Source organism: Epinephelus lanceolatus, chromosome 3, assembly GCF_041903045.1.
Source record: "Epinephelus lanceolatus isolate andai-2023 chromosome 3, ASM4190304v1, whole genome shotgun sequence".
Lineage (NCBI taxonomy): Eukaryota > Metazoa > Chordata > Actinopteri > Perciformes > Serranidae > Epinephelus > Epinephelus lanceolatus.
Window position 1 is genome coordinate 967,454 of NC_135736.1, and position 18,327 is coordinate 985,780.

Here is an 18,327-nt window from a genome sequence, read left to right on the forward strand (position 1 = left end):
TTCCCAACATATTATTTTTCCAAACCATAATGAATAGTACATCTCTGGAATAGGGGTGAAATTTGCCTGCTGACACTTAGTAAAAACAAGATTGTAACAATTGCAAAGAGCAAAAGGCTGTGCTCATATTGTACAGCAGACTATTTAATTTAATATACCTGGCACTTAAAATGATTGGCGGGGAAAAAAGACCAGGAGGAGTTACACTGTAAGTCTGGGCAAAGTAGGACATAATTGTACGGGAGTTACGCTCTAAGACACAGTCTAGTTATACTGTAAAACACATGGAAAGTAGCGGGGGAAAGTGAGCAAGAGTTACTCTAAGTTGGTGTAAAGTAGGACATAATTGTACGGGAGTTACGCTCTAAGACGCAGCCTAGTTATACTGTAAAACATGGGGGAAATAGGGGGGGAAGTGAGCAAGAGTTACTCTGTACTTCTGTGGAAGTTGGTGTAAAGTAGGACATAAGTCAACGGGAGTTACGCGCTAAGAAGCAGCCTAGTTATACTGTAAAACATGGGGGAAATGGGGGGGCGGGGGTGAGCGAGAGTTACGCAGTACTTCTGTTAAATTAGGTGCAGAGTGAGCGGTAGGTACGCTCTAAGTCGCGGGCTGTATTATGTAGTGTTACCCAAAATTAAATAGATTTTCTATTAATAATTAACTTAATATCGGCCGATACCGAGTCTGCAGTTGGAGGCTCTCTGAGAATTATTGTTAAGCCTCGACTTGGCCACTTAAAACCTGCTGTATGGTGAACTTCTATTGATTGTACCTCTCTTGACAGAATCTGTCATTTCTCAAGACCGGTGAAGTGTCAAAAATCGGTGCCTGGAAGTGGGCCTGTAGGCTCCCGACCTTGAACCTCTTGTCTCTTGTCAGTTGTTCTCAGATGTCGATTTGGTACCTTAGTCTCAGCTGGCAAATACTTAAAGAAACACTGGAAACAGGCAAAGTCCGATGCAATCAAGTTTAATGTGTCAACAGGCTTTAACACATACAACTTAGCGAGTCAGACTCCGGAGTGTGACTGAAAACCTGCTCTCAGAACCCTGGCTTATATGCTGGTGGAGATTCAAATGAGTCTCCACCTCTTTTCGCTAATCTTTCCCTCTTAAGACCAATTCTATTGGTGGAAAACCTTTCTTTGTGTCCAATTCTGATTGGGCCCATTTTTAATGGTGTAATGCAGCCTGGAATTTCCCAAGTTTTCTTCCCTTAGGTCTGGTCTCGCTTTCACTCTATTTTTAAAAAACATGTGAATTTTGGGGACTTTTCTATACAGTCCTCAGTGCTCTCTGTCTTATGTGAACCTTTAGAGTGCAATCTGTGAATGTGTGTATGTATTACAGCATTTGAGTGTGTGTTTCATCGTTAAACAAGACACAGTGTGTTCTTTCAGTAGATGCATACAACATGATTACATAGTCTGGTGCTATGGTGCTATGAGTACTTTGACACATACAGCAATGCTTTACCATATTAAATGCAGATTAAAGAGCTTTATAATGCCTTGTACATAAAAACATGATCATATAAGTTTCTTAATCAATTTATACATCTTAACCTTACTGCTTGATTTGTTGGCACAAACTTTTACACTACATTCCCCCCTTTGGGGCTACAATAGTCCCATATAATACTTTGATCACAGAGGGAGAGAAAAATATATATTCCCCCTTTTGGGACTTTATAGTCCCATAACTACTGATTAAGATTAACTATTACCATACTTGAATCATCTTCAGTGATTAGCAATAAGGTTAACACATAGATCAGATTTCATCAATTATCATTTTGTCACACATATCTTCATTAGTGAATAACACACGTCATATATCTTTTTATAAAAGAGCAAGCATAATCATCAGTACCTTTAGGTTTCATCATCAGTCATTATTACTTATTATCCAATCATCATGGCATTAACATGCATAAATCTCCATTTTGTCGATTCATCATGTCCATATCAGTCCTTGTGACCTAAGAAGTGTTGAACCGCCACCTTCCCTTTCAGCATAGAGACCTCCGTCATGAGGGTGTCTCGGGACTCAGTCATTTCTTTAAGCTGGGCCCGCAGCTTCAGCAGCTCCCTGGCGGTGTGCTGCTGCTGCTGTCGGCTCAACACATGATTCTCACCCTTTCTGATTGCATAGGTGTCACGGCGAATCCTGCGCATTTTTGTACGCAGTACTGGGGGAAGACTGCGCATCAACATGCGATAAGGTCCTTGGCCAACTGAGTGAAGCTGGTTACGCAGTACAGCCTCAATTTCACGATCTTGCTTAGTTTTGGCCTTCCCCTCAGGCAATAGCCACAGATTGGCTTCAATGAATTCTGGGACTATGTCATACTCATCCTGCAGCCTCTGGCGCATATAGGTGTGCAATGGTTGTACTGGCATGGGGCCTAGCACTCCTTTGTTGTTTAGTTGGCTTTGGGGGGAGTTCAGGAGTAGTAGGTGAGTAACTTAGTGACTCGGTATCACCGTCCGTTGTTGATGAGGTGTCATCACACACACGGTATTGGCAAGGAAGACATCCACTCTGACATGGCACTTGTGGGGAGGTGGGGGTTTGAACCTCTCCAGCACCTGCTCGTGAGGTGGTAGGCCCTTGGGCCCCCGCAACATTCTGCATGAACTCTAACTGGGAGTATTGTGGGTTTGGGTTTGGGTTTTTTGGAGTGGGATCAACTGGGGCCTGGCCTCCCCAAGTGGTGGATTCTGCTTCTAGATTGGAAACTTCTTGGGGATTGTCGGCATGACTGGGGACTATTGGTGACATCAGCAGCTGACGAATGGTACGTGCAGGTGAAGGATCGCCCAAGACTGCAATGAAGACCTGTTCCGGCGTCATCGTGTAGGGGTTGGAGCTGCGTCGTCCGCCCGTCTGGACACCTTCACCGGGGTTGCAAAGGGGCATCAGGCGACTGCCCACAGGGTAGGGTGGCGGAGGTGGACGAGGAGGTCCCATCACGCCTGGCGCCTGCTGTTGATACTGGAATACGGCCTGGTCCTCTGGGTTCTGCTGGTATGGATGTGGGGTTCTCCAAGGCTCAGCCATGGTTTATATCTATCTTAAAAGTTTGTAAAGGACATCTTTAATGTGCTATCCCTTCTTTGTTAGTACTGTGTCTGTCCCTACAGCATTTGATATTGTGCACAAGACATGCAAGCAAAATTACTGTGTTTAGCGGTTAAGTGTTAGTGGGGTTGGTGACAGCAAGACTCCTAGGTGCTCTTACACTATCTCCTCGTACTCTCCCTCGACTGACCCACATTTCTGATCATCAGGGCCCAGTATCTCGTCTGACGTCATCATTTCATATTGGTTTCCCTCATTCAGCCCTGTGCTCTGGTGGAAATCGTTAAGCTCTTTCCCTTCAGGGCCACCCATGTCTTTATACAATTCTGTGATTGTCTTGGGCTGGGAGCCTTGATCTATTATAATAAATTGTCCGGCAACACTTGCCATCGTTCTTCTGATGAGGAGTTGCACCAAAGGAAGAATGCAACAGGCTATTACAAGAAGGGCCAGTACTACAAATCCCAATAACATTCCCATCATGTGTAAAATCCTTCCAGGGGATAACTTTGATAACCAGTCCCAAATTGAGGAGAATTTAGTGTTCCAATTTGAGGGCTGTACGTGTTGGTCTCGCAGGGTGCGTATGCTATTTAGAGCTTTGGTTAAATTGCCATCCTCCCCGGTGTGCATGGGGATGACGGTACAACAATGTTCTCCAACTACATCACAGACCCCTTGGTCCTGAGCAAGCATAGTCTCAATGATGAACCTGTTTTGCAGTGTCATTAGGGATGTAGCATGTAACTGCTCGCTCACCCCTTGTAAGGCTTCTATAGTCCAATTCACAAATCTTTGTTGGTTATACCATAAATAATTTATCCAACGGCTATTATGAGCTATATACTGGGCATGGCTCCCCAGATTGGCCAGGAGCCTAACACTCTACCTGTCTCTATCCATTCATCTGATATAGCCTGTGTGTCCCTGGGAACCCCTTGTGGCACCTGATCCCATGTAATGTACACACTAGCATCCTCCTCCCAGGAAAGTGTTTGAGTACCAGTTGATCTACGAGTCCGTGAGTGATTATTGTTATTTTGGCTATTATTTAAACTCATGATTGTGATTTGTCCTGTTAACATTACTGGGGTACAGATTCCTGTCCAATTCACTGGCAGCACAGTTTTCACCTGAAGATCATTTTCACACATCCAAAATATATCTGCCAGTGGCACCGTACCATTGTACCAAAATCCAGGTGGTATCATTATAATTTCGCCCCATAACCATTGAATCGTTCCCACCATTGACCACCTGATGGCATTGAATTTTAGCCTCTTGAGTTGTGTTACATACTTTTTGTACCCCCCTTAGCTGCGTACTACCCGCTGTTGAAGATACGTTCCCCACAATCTTCTCATACCGACATTGGATCAGTCTCTCTGCCTCCTGGGAAGAGTTAGTAGAAGTGCCATTATTTAACCAATGTTCTATATTATCTCCCCGTGCCACACAAAAGGGGAACACAAGATCTGGTGCCAAATGTACTACTGGGGGCACGTGAAACTCTTGCTGGAATTTGTCAGAGGCATTTTTAAGATTTCCCGGACAAATTGCAGTTGTGTTGGTCCACCTCTCTCGTCCTGCCGCCATCCACATGACACATGCAGCAAAACATGTACTATGCTCCCAGTACTTATCTATGTTTGGGAGAGGCTTAAGTGTGGGTATACCCCTCCTTCTATGGCATGCTATGCACGTGATGTTAGTTACCTGTTTTGCGGAGTATTCTAACCACTGGTAGAACATGTTAGACGTCCAAGTAGTTGTTCTGATTATCTCAACCCTTTGCATCACCACGTCTCTTGGCTTTCTCCGGGACCTTGGGTTCAATTTTAACCATTTACGGGCCACTTTCACAGATAAGGTAAGCCCTGTTTCTATATTGGTACAACCTCTCATGTTACACCAAACTCTTGCTGTCATCATTCCCTCTGCAGTACAGTGTGGACTTATGAATTGACCATGCAGCCTTATGTCTCCTGGACCCTCCACCAAGATGTCATCATAGACATGTGATTTATAGTAGGTTAGTTGTATCATTTCCCTGTGTGGTATCTGTCCCTGTCTTGCAGCCATAGTTCCTAATGCCACTAAGCATTCACTTGTCTGCATCTGATGTTGATTGCCCAATTCTGCTCCTGCACTCTGCCTCACTGTCAGGATAAGTAAGAGGGTTAGTAGTACTGCACCTATCACTCCCACATTAGCTCCTCCTTGCCTGATCTTCAGACCCTCCCGCTTGCCGGGGGGCTGTTCCTTCTTCAGGGTCTGATCCTCTTGTGTCTGTGTCTCTTGAGTCTGAGTCTGAACCTGAGTCTGAGCCTGTGCCTGAGCCTGATGCTGGGCCTGTGTCTGAGCCTGATGCTGAGCTCTCTTCTCCTTCTTCTCCCTCCGCCTCTGTTCCCTCTCTCTCCTGTCATTCTGCCTCTGCACCCACCTCTCTCTCTGCACTTGTCCTCTCATGATCTTCCCTATCTCTAGCAGATGATGACTCATGAGGTTGAGATTGGCTGCCAGTCCTGGAGGCTGAGGAGCTCCCCTCTGATGAGCTCTCTGCCACTGTTGATACCCTCTCTGGTAGCGACCCGCTGCTCTCACTCTGGGTTGAACTGCTGCCATCACCCTGGGTTGCCTCTGCTCTGCGTCTCTGTGCAACGCGTGCTGACCTTCTTGTCCCCTGGTCCTGTGGGGAGGCGTCGCCATCCCCTTCTGGTTGATCTCTCTCTGCCCTTGGGGCGGCCTCGCCGTCCCCTTGTGGATCTGGGGAAGCTGTTCTCTGTCGGGCTCTGGTTCTAGGCCAGGGTATGGGTGTCTCTGGGGTGTTAGCTCTGCAGCAGTGATTAAGGTGGAACCAAACGTCCTTACCTTCGACTTTCAAGGCAGTTGGTGTGGCAAGTATCACCTTGTATGGACCTTCCCTTCGTGGCTGGTCCCACTTCCTTTTGAACACCTTGACGTATACCAGCTCTCCTGGACGTATTCTTTGGAGGTCTCTTGGGATATCGACCCCTCTGTTCTCAGTGGCACCCTTCACCTGCTGGAACACAGCCCTGTGGATACGAGTTAGACTTCGTAAGTATTCAAACATTTCACCTTGTAGTTGCTCCAGGGACGGTCCCTCATGGGGACCTCTTAAGTATGGTAGCGGCATGGGCCGGCCCGTAAGCATTTCATGCGGTGTTAGATGCGTGACTCGGCTGGCTTGTGAACGCATGGACATTAGTGCAAGCGGTAAAGCATCCACCCAGTTAAGCTTATTTCCACTGTCTGCTACTATTTTGGCTATTTTAGTTTTCAAAATACCATTCGCCCTTTCTACAGCTCCCTGTGATTGGGGATGATATACGCAGCCAAATTTTTGTTTGATCCCTAATTGTTTCAGTGTCTCCTGTATAACGTTAGACACAAAGTGACTACCGTTGTCTGATGATATGGTATCTGGCATTCCAAATCTTGGGAATACTTCTTGACACAAAAATTTTGCAACTGTTCTGTGGTCTGATTTTGCTGTAGCTTTTGCCTCCACCCATCTACTGAATCTACATATGACCACCAAAACGTATCTCATTCCCCTAGCTCTTGATTGTGGTCCCATGTCTATGTAGTCTAACATGATGTGTCTAAAGGGACCGTCTGGGGGTGGTATGTGTGCCAATGGCGCTGAAAAAACTTTCCTGATGTTATGTTGTGCACAGATGTCACATTCATTTAGTACCCTATCCACTGTAGCTGCCATAAATGGTGACCACCATACTGCTTGTAGTTTCCTTAGTATCTCCCCCCTTGCGCAATGGTCACTACCATGCGCCCAAATTATGGCATGTCTCAATAATAAGGTTGGTAGTACAAAGCGGCCATGGGCATCTAGCCAAACTCTGTGCAATGGCCCTGGTCTCATGTTTTCTACAGCAACCCCTTTTTATCCATAAACGTTTCTCAGCCTCCTCTACTCTATCCTGAGCGGCTTTAAGCGAGGGCAAGGAAGTGAGGGATTCACAATCTTGTATGGTAAGTATAGGTGCCATTACTGCACCTATTGCTGCCCGTTTAGCCGCCTCATCTGCCAGGTTATTACCTTTTGCTATCAATGTGTCAGTTTTTTGGTGTGCTGGACATTTAATTACAGCTAGAGCTTTGGGAAGCGACATGGCTTCTAAAAGGTCAAGAATGGCAGCTCCATGGGTTACCGGAGTGCCGTCCGCTCTACGAAACCCTCTTTGTTTCCAGATGTTAGCATGAACATGGCATACACCATAGGCATATGCTGAGTCTGTGTAAACATTCAATGATTTTCCCTTTGCCAATTGACATGCCGCTGTTAAGGCTTTTATTTCTGCGAGTTGGGCCGAGCAAGGCTGAGCAAGGCTACAGGATTGCAGTGTGACAAAACTTTGATCAGTGTTATTGAGCTGAACAATACCATATCCTGCGTGGCTGCCAGTGCCATCTCGAAAACAAGAACCATCAACAAACAGTGTGAGATCTGCAGGAATTGGTTGGTTATGTAAGTCTTCCCTAGCGCACATAAAATTGTCTGTCTCATGAATGCAATTATGTGGTGCACCTTCTGTTGGCAACATCAGTTTTGTGGCGGGATTAACAATGGTGCAACGCTGTATATTAAGTTCAGGGGCTGACAAAACAACTTCATAGCCCGTACGTCTGGCTTGATGAGAAGTGTACAGTGTCACAGGATGTCCCATGGTCAGCGACGATGCTTTCTGAAAGGCAAAAGCAGCTGCCGCCAATCCCTGGTAGCAGGGTGGCAAACCAGCCTCTATGTTGTCAAGTTTGGTGCTGTAATAGGCTAGTGGTTGTTTACCTGTAGGAGTGTCTTGCATCAGGACAGCACACGCAAAGCCAGATTTCTCTGCAACATAGAGGTGAAAAGGTTTAGCATAATTAGGAGTCCCCAACGCAGGGGCAGATTGCATGTCACTCTTTAAGGCTTGGAACACTCCCTCCGCCTCATCTGTCCACTGCAACTGTGCTGCGTTGTTCGTTTGTCCTGCTGCCCTAATCAGAGCCCTGAGGGGAGCAGTTTTTATGGCATAGTCACAAATCCAAGGTCTGCTGTAACCTGTCATGCCCAGAAAAGACAGCATTTGGCCAACCGTTTGCGGTTGAGGGGCCTTGATTACTGCTTCCAACTGTGAGGGTGCAATAAACCTTTTATCTCCACATAATTGTCTCCCCAAATACTCTACTGACTGCTGGCAGAATTGCAGTTTGTTTTTACTGACTTTATGTCCTCCTTCTGCCAAGGCTGTGAGTACAGCAATGGAGTCTTTTTCACACTGTTCTTTGGTTGCACTACAGATAAGCAAATCATCCACATACTGTAACACAGTGCTTGGCACATTCAAACTTGCCAAGTCCTGTGTCAGCGCACGGTTAAAAAGCAAAGGTGACTCGGATAGGCCCTGCGGGAGGCGCTTATATGTAAATTGCCGACCTTCATACGTGAAGGCAGATAAATACTGAGAATCTGGGTGTAGTGGTACACTGAAAAAAGCTGAACACAGATCAATGACTGTGTACCACTGGGTGTCTGGTGGAATATTTGAGAGCAACGTATGTGGGTCTGGAACGTGTGGTATTTCCCCGTCTATTACTGCGTTTACAGCTCGTAAGTCGTGGACCAAACAGTAGTCTGTTGAATTTGGTTTTCTTATGGGGAAGATAGGTGTGTTACAGGGGCTTCTAGTCTCAACCAATACCCCTGCCTCTACCAACCCCTTAATTGTTGGTCTGATACCATCAATGGCATGCTGCTTGAGAGGATACTGTTTTTGATATGGCAAGTTAACGTGTGGTTTTAGCTTAATGTGAACTGGCTGAGCTGATTTAATTAAACCCACGTCTGTTTTGTGAGCTGTCCACAGTTGTGGTGGGACTTGGTTTAGCATCTCCTCATGTTCTATTGCTATTGCCATTTGTGTGGGTGTGGCTGCATCTACCACTACCTTGTCTGCTAGTGCCTCATCACCTACTTTAAGTGAGATTCTGATGAACTGTTTGTCCTTAGAAATATGAATGTATTTATTTTGTGTAGGTATCCACTCTTGCACCTGCATGGCACGCTTGACCATGGGACCAAGATGATGAGACTCATAATGTTCTGCCACCAACAATGTGACATGTGGCATGGAGTTTGGTACTTGAAACCACCCTGATAATTCGTCTGGAAGGCGAATAGCCGCCGCCACACCCTCTGGCCCCAGAAATATATCTTCACTTGTGATCAAACATGGTTTTTTGTTAATTACTGTATCCCAGCATTCTTGGTAATCTACATGAGTCTGATCTTTGTCATACATGAGCGTGCAATGCAGTGGCAGAGTGGGGGTGTGTGCTGTGTCGTAGTGCATGCGAATCCACGCCCCCCATTCGGCCCATTTCTGTTGAAGATGTGACTCTTCAGGTGTCAACTGAAGCCAATAAACTAGGGCCTGCTGTTTTTCTGGTGTAGTTAGGGGAAGCTGGGACATCATGCCTTGTGGGGGATCATCAGGGAAATCCAAATACAACCCATCTTGGGTGCACATGATTTTAGCCTTTAAGGGACATAAAATGTCTCTTCCTAACAAATTTACTGGGGTGTAGGCTGAATATAGCAAAGGAGCACAGATGACTCTTCCTGCAATGAGCATTGGAACGGGCTCTGTCAATGGTATGACTTGTGATTTCCCAGAGAAGCCTATTGTTTTTATTGATGACGTAGAGAGGGGGAGCCTTGAGCCTTCTTTTCCAATGCATGAATATGTGGCTCCTGTGTCTACCATGAAAGGATACTCACGGTCCTGGATGACAACAGGTATGATTGGTTCGTCATGTGACTGAAGTGATATAGCTGGTAGCATTAGTTCCCCCTCAGGCTCCTCTGGGCACCCCTACCAGGGGCGTGGCTGTTCTGTGCAGGGCCAATTCTGTGCCGGACCTTCCCATGGATTGCTAGGGCACTGAGCTCGTATGTGACCTGGCTGTCCACACCCCCAACAGAGGTTATCAGGTGGAGCCTGATTGGTTCCTGGTTGTTGATTGAACTGTTCCTGATAACCCTGCTGGTTGCTTGGTGTGTAATTTCTGCCTCCTCTCCATCCCCGGTTTCCTCCTCGGCCCCGCCCTCTGGGGGGTCGTTGGCCGCCACCACCTCTTGGTGTTTGTGACTGATAATAATGATGGTGATGTGTAGCATTAACTGCAGTGTCTTTGCTTGCCGCGTTGGAATCAGCCAGGGCTGGCTGCAGAGAAGCTTGGGGTTGGCTGCCCTGTGGAACTGCTTGGGTGGCCATTACCATGGGGGCTTGAACCTTGGCTTTCTCTTTCTCTTTTTTCACCTGTTTGCTCAACTCACCCAGCTGTAGCTGAGTCAGTTTGTTAGCCAATCGTTTATCATCTTCCTTCTTTTTCCTTTTGTCTTTCTTGTAGAGTTCTACATGGTGAACGATGTGCTCTGTAAACAGTGGCCATTCCATCTTCATCAATCCTACCACACCCTCTAGGCGTCGCTGTACCTCCTCAGGCATGGCCTTTTTTACCATCATCTTAAAGAGGCTCTGAGTGGTCTTGTTTGCATTCCATGCCTCTCCCGTTTCTTCCTTCCATCTTTTTTGGAAATTGTGTAGGAATTTTGAGGGACACTCATCCTCCCCCATGGTTTCTCCTTCCAGTTTGGATGGGTCTCTCTTTGCTGGGTAATGTTTTCTTAGCTGTTCCCACACACGAGAGTGATGGCGTCCGAATTCCACTCCGTCATTGATATTGGTCCCAAACGCTGCATTCAGTCCAGCGTCTGTAAATATCTCCTTGGTGGTCTGTTTTCCTGCCACATACATGAGGATGGCTTTGATGTCTCCTATCGCTAACCGTATGCCGGCTGTGGTCTCTTCCAGGGCCAATATCCACTTATCCGCGCTATCTGTGAGTGTTGGTAGGCGTTCTGCCAGGCCTATCATGTCCATGAATGGTCAAGGTTCTTACTGCAATCTTCCACTGGTTTTTGTTATTATAGGGCACATGCGGGATTCCTCACCGTCCTCACTCTCTTCTTCCGCCATTCTGAGTACTTTCAGGACTCTCCCATTTCTTAGTGTCATACCTGCTGGACTCAGACTGCTGCTGTATGTTACGCTGTTGTATGGCGTCGGTTCGTTGTCTGTATCTTGTATGTCCTCTGTTCGTGCCTTGTCAGTCTCCAAGGTGCCCTGAAGTCATATAGTGACATGTTCTTTTGTGGATTTAGCGTTAGGTTCTTTTTGTTCTTGTCTGGGGCCTTGGGGTTGTCTCATTTCCTCCTCTAAGGCCTCTATTTCTTTGGACATGTGGTCCAGTTTTTCGTTAGTTTTGTCAATTAATCCTTGCATTTGTTGAACCATATCCCCATAGCCACTCTCCACATTGGGACTCTGGCTGCTCCTGCTGGCCTGCATGGTACTCACCCCGTTATTTGGGTCAGGTGGTGGGCTAAAGGCAGCCTGTCGCCTGCGCCACTCCTCTTCGAGGCGTTCCATCTCTTGTTCCATTAATATCTCTATTTCCGGGGTGCTCCGGTGTCTCAGCAGCCGCTCCTGCTTTGCCTTTTGTGGGTGTCTAATCTCTCCAGTAGGGAGATCATAACAGCTTGAGTGGTAGGGCTTGGTATCTCTCACCTTTGGTTGTCTGCGTCTCTGCTCTTCATGTCGTCTCATAGGTGGGACTTGTTCTTCAATGGGAGGAGCTTCCCCTTGGCTGACAAGTCCTGTCAGTTCCATGTCCGTGGTCCAGGCGCCATCACTGTTTCTCCTGTTGTGAGGTGCTTGTCGGCGCAGATCTGTTTGTGGGACCCCAGCTTCTTCATCCTCTTCGTCAGCTATTGACCCATCAGTACTTTCTGTGTCTGAGAGGAGAGCTTTCTCCATTGGTAGCCGTTTTCTCGGAGTTAATGGTTTTCTCCGTTTGGGTTCTTTCTTAGCATTCTTGGTTAAAGTCACTGTAAAAGTCCCTTCCATTTGTCCTCCCAGTTCTGTGGTTTCTAACAATGCATACTGTCCCATTGTTGGTTGCGTCGGCTCTTGTGGGTATGGGGGTGGTGGTGGTGTGGGTAGGGGCGGGGCTGTAGGCATTGTAGGGGTTGTGGGTGTCACCTGCTCTTTTGTCTGTTCTTTTTCTTTTTCTTCTAATTGCACCATCATTCTTGTCCCTGTTTGTTTAAACCATCCCAAAACCTCTCTCTCCTTTGCACGCTTGTTTTTTAGTGTGTAACTTGCCTTAATGTCGCGAGCCTCAATGTATCTTAATTCTGACTCCACCTCATCGCAGCATGCCAGGTTGAATGTACCCTCCATAGGCCAACGATGCCTGCCTGATGTTCTTTTGTGCCATTTGGCTACACACCGTCGGATTCTTTTAGCTCGAGTTGGATGTTGCTTTATCACTACCTCTATGGGGGTTAAAGCCCCTTTCTCCATTTTATCCTGTCTGGCTCCCATGAAGCCTTGCTTGGCTTCACTGTTTCTGGAGATCTCTGGTTGTTCGTCTGTTTCTGTAGTGCATATCAGCACCACTATCTTGCCTACTGTTATAGCAGGTTTGTATCGTGTTCCCCCAACTGGGTTATATTCTAAATTATGCGACCCGTCCCCCTGTGGAACTTGAACTATGCACCCAAATTTTCCAGTTTCCCACTCAACTTTTCTGGGCACTACAGCAATCTGCAGCCGTGGATGATATATCTCTCCAGTTCTACTCTGTATTCTTATCTGTTGCAGAGGCAGTGAGGCTACTGGTGCACCTTCATAATTTTCACACAAGTATTGCAATAGTGTATGTAATGAAAAAGGATTCCACAATCTGCGCAAAATCGCTTCCCACGGGGCACCTGGAAACAGTTCTTTTACTCTTTTCAAATTTACAAATTTAGTGATTTGCCAAAGCTTCTGCTTAATTTCTTGCTCGTCTTGCCAGTGCTCGACCCCCTCGCTGTCGTAGTATGATCTCTCTATCCAAAAATGTGTTCGTATTCCCCTATATTCTATCGGGCCCTCGTTTAAACAGTGTTCTTCCCCCCAAATCTCGTCATCAACAATTTTTCCTCCATCCATCTATTTTTAGCTGCTTAATGTTTCTCCCTTCAGAGCTCACCTCCCTACTGCAACAGGTTGATTTATCAGTTTAATTTCTTTTCTGTTGGCTCTGCTCCACCCAGCTCTCAACAGCTTGATTTCGACCTCTCTTTTCTTTATTTACTTTATTTTGTCATAAACTAAGACTCTTTATCATCTATAATGTATAATTTTCTTATTCTAAACTATACTTGTCACTTATTTTGTTTTTTTCTCACAATAACAAATATCTTTTTATTCTCCCCTTAACAGCCAACCAGTTTGTATGGAGTTCACCCGAGCAACTGGTCCAATCAGTGAAACATGTGGACTTTTGTTGGCACCGTTAGGTTTCCAGTCCCCAGACAATTTGTTGACACCGTTAGGTTACCCTTGTCTGGTTTTGTTTCACTGAGACACTGTTAACAGCTACCTCATATAACAAAACTTTGATGAAACAAATCACATAAAGCAAACACACATATCCAAAATATCTACTTTCCTTTGTGATGACTTTTAGCCCAATAGAGGTCAGAATCAAAATATCAATTTTAACAAAGCTCTGTTTGTAAGCCCTCTCTTGTTGGCTACGTTCCTCACTTTATGCTGGCTGTATTTCTCACCTCCTCCCTTTGTACTCCCTGTTAAGCCAGTCCCCCAATGATTTGTCTTTTTTACAGCTACATTTTATTTAACACTTTACTGTATTTACAACACTTTATACAATGCTTCAGGCATTACTTTGAATAGATTATATTGTGTTTACTACAACTTACTTCTAGATATATGTACAACAACTTTACAGCTTACAATTAGATTTTTACAATTTTTACACTTTTGATCGATCTGTTAATTGTTTTGACTTGTTTTTTGTCTTTTTTTACTTTTCCTTTATCTCTTTGGTTGCAACGTTTTAAGCGTTCTGCCCGTGTCAGACCTGTTCTGTCTATGGTGACTCCCCTCCTTCTTGGCCGGGAGGTCACTTTCCTCAAAACAGCGGTGTCCACAGAAGCTTTTTACTTTAGGCCTTTTCTTAATCTCTATTCCCTAAGCTCTCCGTCTAAGCAGTCCCAACGGTTGACTCACGCACACCTGCCCCTACAGGCTTAAAGGTGTGCGTGGCAAGTCGCTAGCGGTATCCATGGATTCGCTTTTGAGTACCTCTGACTCTTTTATCTCTGCATTCCGCCCGAGCAGCTTATTGGTTGGCTCAACGCCCCTGCCTTTACAGATTTAAAGGGTACGTTGGTCAAGTCAATAGCGGTAACCACGGATATGCTCTTACATCTCTTACTCTTTTACCGGTTTTACTTCTTATTTTCTCAATACTTTTAAATACTTTAACTATCTTACCTACTTTTGTTACTTCTTACATTCACACACACATACACTCTTCCCGCACCAAGATCACATATATTGCACCAAACTTAGCCGCTTCCCAGTGATGTTAGTTGTAACTCAGTAATGTTCTTGATAATTCAACCAATTCAGTGACACTTTTAGCAATTCAATTAATTAATTCATCATAACTAGGTTCTTTAGAGGAGGAACAATGCCAAATACCTTCGACCTGGGCGGCTCCAGCACTGCACCCCAGACACACCCGGTTTAGGCAGAAAAAGACTCTGCTTACCTTAGTTTGGTGGCCACCTGTGTGTCTGGCGTACAGCCCAGTGCTCCTGGTCTCCGGCCCCGACATGTCCTTCTCTCCTGGCTGGCAAATCGCCACTTGAAGTGTCAAAAATCGGTGCCTGGAAGTGGGCCTGTAGGCTCCCGACCTTGAACCTCTTGTCTCTTGTCAGTTGTTCTCAGATGTCGATTTGGTACCTTAGTCTCAGCTGGCAAATACTTAAAGAAACACTGGAAACAGGCAAAGTCCGATGCAATCAAGTTTAATGTGTCAACAGGCTTTAACACATACAACTTAGCGAGTCAGACTCCGGAGTGTGACTGAAAACCTGCTCTCAGAACCCTGGCTTATATGCTGGTGGAGATTCAAATGAGTCTCCACCTCTTTTCGCTAATCTTTCCCTCTTAAGACCAATTCTATTGGTGGAAAACCTTTCTTTGTGTCCAATTCTGATTGGGCCCATTTTTAATGGTGTAATGCAGCCTGGAATTTCCCAAGTTTTCTTCCCTTAGGTCTGGTCTCGCTTTCACTCTATTTTTAAAAAACGTGAATTTTGGGGACTTTTCTATACAGTCCTCAGTGCTCTCTGTCTTATGCAAGGTGAACCTTTAGAGTGCAATCTGTGAATGTGTGTATGTATTACAGCATTTGAGTGTGTGTTTCATCGTTAAACAAGACACAGTGTGTTCTTTCAGTAGATGCATACAACATGATTACATAGTCTGGTGCTATGGTGCTATGAGTACTTTGACACATACAGCAATGCTTTACCATATTAAATGCAGATTAAAGAGCTTTATAATGCCTTGTACATAAAAACATGATCATATAAGTTTCTTAATCAATTTATACATCTTAACCTTACTGCTTGATTTGTTGGCACAAACTTTTACACTACACCGGGCAATGGAGATGAAGGAGTGGCTGAAAAACAATATCTGGTCACAGGAACAAGTCAGAGACTACATGGCAGACACTGCCATCCACCGGGCCCAGTGGATTCGTAGTGATGGCTCCAAAAGTCTCCCTGAGATCCTGGCTGAATACCCACGATTTTTGGATACTCCAGGAATGGTATGTTTAATGATCGAAGGATTGATGGTTCGATTCCTGGCTCTGACTGTCCACATGTCAGAAGTGTCCATGGGCCAGACACAGCCCCAATGGGTTGTGGCAAGAATCTTGCATAGGAACTATCCCTGTTGGTGTGAATGTGTGTGTGTGTATGGATGAATGAGAGGTCATTGTAAAGTGCCTTGGGTTCTGTTTGGTGCAAGTGCAGTCTATTTTCAGTTTGCAACCAGAAAGACAGCAGCAAAAGGGAATTTAGACAGTAGCTGGCCTCAATTTAAAGAAATTAGTTGATGATGTCAAGATTAATGAATCCCTCACATTTCTATTTTGTCCCTGTACTGCAGATAGCACAAGATTTCGCAATTCTCTATCCAGAGAAAAGTGAGAAGCTGACTACCAGCTGGGTACAGATGTTCAGCACCAAGGTCCTGCAGTTAGCTAAGAAAGAGAGAAATGCACAGAGCCTTCTAGCACAACTGAAGAAAGATGCGACTGCAGGTACATATCAGTTTAGCCTCACCAGACCCAATTCACAAATATGTGAGTTGCCTGGAGCTCCTGATTTATTAATAATTAGACCAACAGACCTCTAGAGGTAGCTGTATAGATCTACAACTAGTTAGAGCAATAAAAGATAGATTTGTCATCGTATCATCAAAACAATCTGATTGGAGAAGTAAAAAACTCCTCTGTGGTCTACATCATAATCTTGAGAGAGGTGACATGGCACTACGAGTGCTGCCGCTGCTGCTGCCAGGACATGTGTTCAAGGTGGCAAAGAAGACAGTGCGCCCAAGTGTAGATGAGGCCTGAAAAGCTTTTATCGACACACAACCGGTAAGTGTAGACCAGAATTCAGTCTGAGAATTGCAATATAAATTGTGTTATTTGACAAGCTCAAATGCACAGTTGTGACTTTGTCGTGTCATCATAAGCATTTGATATTCTTCACCCCGCCTGATTTCACTTTCAGTTTGAATGCACATTCACAGCTTAGTCTCTGTCAGTGATGTAGATTGTATGATCTGCACATTTTTAGGTTTGCCTATTCGCCTTATTCACATAGGCGCCATGTTTTCAAGTGTGACGTAATGGGCTGGGTAAAAGCGCAAGTTGCCATTGACTCCAACATTATATTTCGAGCTAAAATGAAACACTTGTAGAACGAAAATAGTAAAAATTACAGGCATACTACATTACTGGAATTATAAACTCATCATGCATATGCACCGATTATTTTTCTACAGCCGTTATTTTCGCGTTTGGAAATACATTGAAGTGAATGGGGTATGTGCTTGTAACTACCAGGGTGACACGTGTCAGTACCAGACTCCCGAAAGAGAGCCTGGAGACGTTCTCCTTTCATTCTCGGCATCCCCACCGTTAATGATATGCACACCATATTATGCAATGGGCTTTGAACACAATTCAAACACACAACAATGCAGTTCCACAAGGGAAGGTGTGAACCAGAGCTAACACAGCCAATGGTCAAGAAAGAATGCAAGTGCACTGATTGAAACAATATTGGAACCAATCAGATTGTTCCTGCTTTGAGCCAGCAGTAGTTGAATGTCTGCAGACACCTAGGCAGCCATAGCGTGATGACTTTGGCATCTGTGTAAGAGAATAGTCTCTGTCTGCATTATCATTTAAATACTTATTATTGTTCTGTTACTTTTTCTACTTGACAGGCTGGAACCAACATCCCAGAGTACCTCAGAGCTCAAGCCAGGTCTGAGCCATTCGTCGCCGTCATCGGATCCCAGGCATTCACTGTCATGCAAGGCGAGGCATTACTAAACACAACACTACTGGGGGCAGTCGACATTTGTTTTAAGTCCTTTTTTGTTTTTGATATAGAGTACCCTAAACGATGCTCCCCTGTCTGGCAATTTTTACAGTCTGCAATTTATAATATCCCTGGCCCCGAATCCCCATCAGTATGCTTTCTCTGAAGCAGTTTGTGCTCCCAGTCTGTTGTAGCAGCACCCTCTGAGCAGCCTGTGTACTGTGTTTGCGTGTGTGTGTGCATGCGTGCGTGTGTGTGTGTGTGTGTGTGTGTGTGTGTGTGTTAGGGCTGTAACGGTATAACCTCACTTGCGTTGGTTCAGCTGGTGTTACTGATTACTTTTCTATTCTTTCTATTTTTTGAAGTGATCAATTTTTACCCAGCTGCAGTGCCAGCTAAATGAATCCCTTGATGTATATTCTTATAGATAACTACACAATTTGCCTACCAAAGTTGCTTTGCGCTGCAGTCCCAGCCACTTTAACTGTACCTTTATTGATTGTTCCATTTTTAGTGCACATAATGCCGAAGCTAAAACGTTACAGGTCGGCAACACATTATCTCCAATGAGTCAGGTAGCACAAGAATGCACCGTGTTTCTGTAGTCCCAGACGTCTAATCTGGGTTCTTCTGGGGAAATCTAGGAGGGAAGTTCA

The 18,327-nt window shown here is 45.2% G+C and overlaps 2 pseudogenes; one reads left to right on the top strand and one right to left on the bottom strand.

Annotated features, from left to right (window-relative positions):
• The window catches only part of LOC144462605 (uncharacterized), a 346,494-nt pseudogene that overhangs the window by 165,231 nt on the left and 162,936 nt on the right, over nucleotides 1–18,327 (bottom strand).
• Nucleotides 12,155–17,837, top strand: LOC144462596 (uncharacterized; annotated as a pseudogene).